This window comes from Microtus ochrogaster, linkage group LG8 (assembly GCF_000317375.1).
Source record: "Microtus ochrogaster isolate Prairie Vole_2 linkage group LG8, MicOch1.0, whole genome shotgun sequence".
Classification (NCBI taxonomy): Eukaryota; Metazoa; Chordata; class Mammalia; order Rodentia; family Cricetidae; genus Microtus; species Microtus ochrogaster.
The window spans coordinates 7,223,906-7,230,628 of NC_022033.1; the positions used below are offsets into that span (position 1 = coordinate 7,223,906).

The window sequence follows — 6,723 nt, forward strand, 5'->3', positions numbered from 1 at the left end:
ATGGGTATGTTAAAGATATATACAATTAAGATACAGTATTTACATGCATAAGATTGCCAAAGAATAAATAAAAGATTCTCTTTTTTTTAAAAAAGAATTGATCCCATCCTACCTATCTCAGGTTCAAGTGGATAAGATTCAAATTCATCTGAAGAACCTCAAAACCTCTTTGAGTCTGTCAGGAAGCTTAGCTCTTATTGGTCTACTAGATTCATTTTACCATGGTCTCATGATCACCTCATGTACTAAAATTGAAATGATACAAAGATTAGCATGCCCCTGTAGAAAGAGAGCATGCAATTTCATGAAATGTCCATGTTTTTTATGTGTAAGGACAAAAGTCCTGGCAGAGACCTCAGGACATTAGGTATGTCAGGAGCAACCCGGGAATATGTCAAAGAAAGTCACCAACAATGAGCACAATCAGTACAACAAAAGGCTACATTGTTGCAAACACTAGCCTGGGCTGCCTGAGTCCTGTGGAATTACTGAGTCAGTGTGTAACCCGACTGTCACACAGCTACAGCATTTTGTCTTAGTTGTGTTTATTTCAGTCTTTGGTCTCGTCCCTCCTTTCTATGCTTACTCTTTTTTAGAAGGGAAATATGTGTGTACCGTATTTTTTTCAGCAAGTGATGAAAGCCTACAACTTTATCCTCGATTTCACAGGCGCTCACAGACAGACATTACCTTAAATCCCAGAGGAGATTTTAACCAGTGTTGGAAGTCTTAAGATGCTGTAGTCCTGGAGCTGGACTATATGCAGTTTTTATCATCAGGAATAAGGCTTTGGTGGTGGGTAGGATAATGTTGCGGTTTAAACATTAACAGGACTTTCAGAAAATGATCAGTTCATGAGGATTATGTATCCATCAGTGGACAAGTTCATTGATCAATCCCTACACTGATATCATTTTAGTTAGGTGACAGATACTAAGAGGTAGAGCTGACTGGATAAAGCAGATCATCATCAGCATGCCTTTGAAGGGCTAACATTGAGTCTAAATTTCTCCAATCAACATACCATCCCTTTTGCTTATTAAAAAATAAGTTATATTGCTGTGAGACAAAACAGATTCTCCTGTTGGGTATAAACATTTATATTTATAACAATTGATGGGTTCTTGAATCTTCCACTTAGGGTACCACGCATAGCACAAGGTAGAGCCCTTGGTGGTGGTGGGGGGAATCCTAATAAAGACAGGGCTTACAGAAGTCACATTTTATCATAGAGCACTTGGAAGTCAAAACCATTTCCTGGAGAGTTTCCACAGTAAAGCGACTCCAGAACGAATGTTTTTGGGAAGATATAGTCATTCCAGTCATTGTCTGTTACTGCTGTCTGTGGAGACCTTGAGACAACTGTCAAGGCTTGGCACCAGAATGTCAGTCACCAGTTGCAGATCAGAGGAGGCTGTGGTTCTTTCATGTCCCATCAGCCTGTGTCCTGCCTTCCTTCTTGGGAATGGAAGCAGTTGGCAAAGAGAAACATCTATGTATTTCCCAAACTGTGTCAAATCCTCAACATTTTTTCCCGTGGCAAATTGGTGGATATGACCTACTCTGAAAGAATCATAGAGCCAAAAGTCTCTCTTCAAGATTCCGACCCAGGAGTCAGCATGGCCTCTGCTTAGCTCTAGCCATCTTATCATATTGCTATCCCATGTGGTGCTTATGCATATCCATGTATCTTTCCTTTTCCCTGGGGGACTTCTCTGAGAACAGAAAGATTATCCTAGAGGTTGCTAAGGTGCCAATCGCTTGTGGCCTTGTCCTCATTCCAGGTGGCTATGAGCAGTCAGCTTGTTATGAGTTCACAAGAGCTCCAGAATTGTTTCTAAATCCTCCTTGTTATTCCTTAAAAATTCATCTTTGTCTTTGTGACAGAATATTCTTAGAACTTAGAAAGGGTATGGGTCTGCTGGGTAAGAAGTAAAGCTCAAAAGTGGGCATTTGTCGGTAAACAGGTATGAGAAGACAATCCGAATTCCACCCAACTTGATACATAATTCTCCAAAAGGTGAATTGAGGAGATCTGCAGCTTACGATACAACCCGATGAGATAAGAGAAATAAATGCGGTATTGATTTACCGTCCTTGCATCAGCGTTCAAAACATATTTGTGCTCTGGGAAATCTCTTAGCCTGTCCGTTTTCCAGATGCTGAGTGGCTGAGGGCACGCCGTGCTATATCCTTCAGGCATTAGATGGAGGGGGTCATCCTCAGACTCAAAACCTTCCCCACCTCCTCGCTCCTTTCTCCACTAACTCTAAATCTGCAGACTCTCTGGAAATTCTACTGAAGTAATTTCCCTAAAATACACATTGAATCATAAACATGGAGGGAGAAACTGTTCATGCTTTGAATAAGAAGGGCTTTGTCTGTTCTCATGGTCCAATCCCTGGAAGAGCCGACAGATGTGGGGCTTAGGTGTGTGCTAGCGAAGGCTGATTATCCTCACAGTCATGTCGAACACTGACAGTGTGGTCCCAGCTCTGTGCTGCAACTATTACCTTAGTGAGCATTTCAGTTCCTCCCACGGCTTATTTAGCTAATTATGATGGGATGCTTTTCTGTATCTATAGACTCAAGGAATGAATTGGTGCTATTAGAGGAAATTGCTCCCTACCTGCATCTGCTTGCCCACCCTATAGTGCTATAGCAGACATTAACACACTGATTTCCTCCCTCCCCCTGCTTTCAGTCAAAGCACAGGCTTTGTATTTGTAAGGTTCTTTGCTATTATTTCAACCAGAAGTAATAATAGGTTGGTGTTGTTGAGTGGCTTTCTTAACGGCATAAAACACTTCCCTTTGAAAGGGAGTCAATTACCCTCCAAAGTATTATATATGTATGTATGTGTGTGTGTGCATGCATGTGTGTATGGTGTACGCTTTGTTAGAAAGATATCCTAATGTTGGGGTAGGTAGTGGAGATGATGGAGGATGCATAAATATAAATGTGTCCTTTGAAAATTTTCAAATTGCATTATTTACAATAAAACCCATTCTCTCCACATTCCCAAACCATGGCCAATTTTCTGTTCCAATCAGAATCTATTCATTTCTTTGCACATCACACTTCAGGAACTGTTAGCATGAAATATAAGCATAGGAATGAATACCCTTATCTTAGTCCAATTGTATCTATGTTCTTGCCACTTCCAGATAAGTGGGGATTATCTGTTTTATATTTAATAGTCCTTTTGTGTAGGAATAGGATGGCTGCCTTCCCTCTGATCCTGTGATGAATGTGAACACCCATTCTCTCCAGTCCTGGAGGACCCAACAGGGATCTCATCTTAGCCTTTCACCTCGGTCGTCTTCATTACGAATTTTTTACCAAGTAAACGGCCACTAGGAATTTATCACTTCTCAGTTGACCACGGTCAAGCCCAGTCTTCTCACCATGCCCATGCATTCCGTATTCATTTCTAGTCAAGTCAGACTCCAGGTTTATACTGGCTACTTTTTAATTATTAACTCGACACAACCTAGAGTCTCTTGGGGAGAGCTGAAGTATTTCCTCCACTAGGTTGGCCTGTGTTTTTTTTTTCTTTCTTTCCTTTTTTTTTGGTTAATGATTAATATGGAGACAACTTACAATGGGCAGCAATATTCCCTGTACAGTTTTCTCTTGGATGTATAAGTAAGCAAGCTGAGCAAGCCAGAAAGAGAGAGGTAGAAAGAGGGAGGGAAAGGGAAGCAGAGAGCTAGCAAGCAACATTTCTCTGTGGCTTATTGCAGTGATATTTTATTTGTATTTTAATAAATAAAGCTTGCCTGATGGTCAGAGAGTAAACAGCCACACTAATCAGATCAGCCTTACAGGCCAGGCGGTGGTGACACACACCTTTAATCCCATTAGCTACACTAGTTTGCCATAGAAACTAGTAGGTAGTGGTGCACACCTTTAATCCCAGCACTAAAGAGTAATATAAGACAGAAGGAAACAGTTCTCAATCACTGTTTGGGGAGGCTGTTTGTTCATTTCCTGGCCACCTAGACTCCTGAAATAATCACACAGAAATCTATATTAATTGCAATATTGTTTGGCAAATAGCTTAAGCATATTTCTGGCTAACTCTTATATCTTAAATTAACCCATTTCTATTAATCTATATATCGCCACATAGCTGTGACTTATTGGCAAGGTTTTGGTACATCCGTCTCCTGTGGGCAGCTACATGGCTTCTCCTGACTCCGCCTTCTTTTTTCCCAGCATTCAGTTTAGTTTTCTCACCTAGCTTTACTCTGGTAAGCCATTGGCCGAACGTAGCTTCTTTATTAACCAATGACAATAAAACAGTCACACTATACAGAGGGGAATTCCACATCAATTTACAATCTCATTCTGAGATGCCTGGAGGTAGAATATCCATTTCAGACTGAGGTATAGGTAAGAGCCAGTGGCTAGCTGTTTTGCTTTACTGACCTTCAGGTTGAACCCCCATTTCTACCTCTGGGTTTTCTTTAATCATGTTTTAGCTTATGCAGCAAGTTTTGCTTGACTTCCCTAAATGCTGGACTGTGGCCTTGAATTATGAAACAAATTAAAGCCTTTCTTCATACATTGACTTTTGTGAGCATGGTCTATCCCAACAAAACAGTGAACTAGGGCTGGATCCATCTCTGCTTATCTTTGGTTCTTGTATTTTGATACAATATGTTGAATTTTCCATTTTAATAAATAATTTCCGTTTCTTTGCATTTGATTTGCTAGTTAATCTTTTTAAAAGATAATATCTTATTGAGTTTGAAATTTTCATTCTTATATAGTATTTTGATCATATCCATCTATAATTATCTCCCTCCTACCCTTCCCCCTGCCAACTTCATGTCTTTTATTTATTGTTATAATCTACAGACTCCATCAGTGATACCCATATATATATACATATCAATATGGGGCTGTCCTCCAGTAATTTACCTGTACAAGGCCAATTCTGAGGCCATACTCCAGCGATTTACCTCCATAAGACCTGCACAAGTCACCACGTTCTCTTCAGAGAAAAAAAAAGACCTGCACAAGACCAATTCTGATGTCAATAAAGGAGAGGTCAGGGACCAATACTTGGTGAAGGAGCTGTTGCAGTGCATGGGTATGAGAGTCATTCTTCTTTACAAATATGGCTACTGTTGATTTACCTTTAAGAGTAACTAAAACTTTCCCTATTTTTTGTTGTTTCTGGACCCAACATCATGAACTTCCTCATAATTTTATTAAATTAAGTTATCATATAACATTCACTTATATTCACAGGTGTGTACATAGCCACAGTATAATGAATGAAACTTGGTACAGGACAATAGTCTTCTCTGACACATAATGATGGTCTAGAGATAACTGTCAGATGTACTCATGTCTAACACCTATGGCTTATTCAATGACTACATGCTGGATATGGGGTGTGTAAATAAATGGGGACAAAATGACTTAAGATTAAATATTGTCCAGAAAGAAATGCAGATATGGAAAAGAACAAGAGACGAGATTGGTAGTTCCCAACTTTCTCATTTAGAAGCTCATCTTGTTAAAAGCTCAGCCTGCATTGGATTCTGGGTGACACAATTATGTTGTAAAGGTGGAGTCACAAATATCCCCTTAGTTTCAGAGATAGGCTAAGTCAGGTCGTGAAACTTTGATGAGGATTCCTCTAGCAGCAACAAGTGAATCTGTTTGACTTTTTTAAACCACAGACAGGATATGGTGCCTTGCTGTCAAACTCTGCCCTAAGGAGGCTTCCTGTGAAGACCTGGGAGGACTCAAAGTATAGACCAAGGATGACAGAACTGCAAGACAAAAGGGCTTCGTCCTTGTGAGGCTGATCTTGGTTGTAAGCCTGACCAGATGTAGAAGCACTGTGGAAATAGCCCTGTGGGCGTGTCTGGGTGTGAGTTTCTAGGCTTGGTTAACTTGAGTTGAGAAGACCACCCATAGATGTGAGTGACACTGTTCCAAGGGCTGGGATCCTGGACTGAACACAAAAGAAAAGTGAACTAAGAAGCATCCTTCATCTCTCTCTGCTGCTTGACTGTAGATCCAGTACAACCGGCTACCTCATGCTCCAGAAGCTACGCCTCCCCTGCCGTGGCAGATGGTACCCTTGAACTGTGAGCTTAGATAAGCCTTTCCTTCCCTAAGCTGCTTTTGCCAGGGTATTTTGTCTTAGCAATAAGACCAGTAACGGGCCTGAGAGATGGCTCAGCAATTAAAAGCTCTCAACTTTCTTCCAAAGGATGTGGGTTCAATTCCTGTCACCTACATGGTAGTTAGACATTGTCTGTAACTCAATTCTCTTCTGCAACTGACATCCTCTTCTGGCTTCCATTGGCATTGAATACACATAATACATAGACATACGTGCAGCAAAACATCCATACATAATAAATAAACAAATCTCAACAAAAATAAGACAAGTAGAAGCTAGGGAGATACATTAACAATTAATAATCCATTCTGTTTAGGGTGGTTTGATTAAGAATGGCTCCCATGGGGTCATATATGTGAATGTTTAGTCGTAAGAGTGACACTATTTGATCAGGATGCATGTAACTCATCTACTACTCCACTACCTGCCTGCATGCTGCTATTTTCCCATCACGATGAAAACTGAATAAACCTCTGTTAGCAAGACCCCAATTAAATGCTTTACTTTATAAGAGTAGCCTTGGCCATGATGTCTTTTCACCGCAATAGAACACTGACTAAGACAATGTTTTT

At 40.4% G+C, this 6,723-nt stretch overlaps 1 non-coding gene across 1 annotated transcript; it reads left to right on the forward strand.

Annotated features, from left to right (window-relative positions):
- The first annotated feature begins 221 nt into the window (after positions 1-221).
- Positions 222-324, forward strand: LOC113457855. The gene has a single exon (XR_003378343.1). It is a non-coding gene; the product is annotated as a U6 spliceosomal RNA (small nuclear RNA).
- The last annotated feature ends 6,399 nt before the right edge of the window (positions 325-6,723 follow it).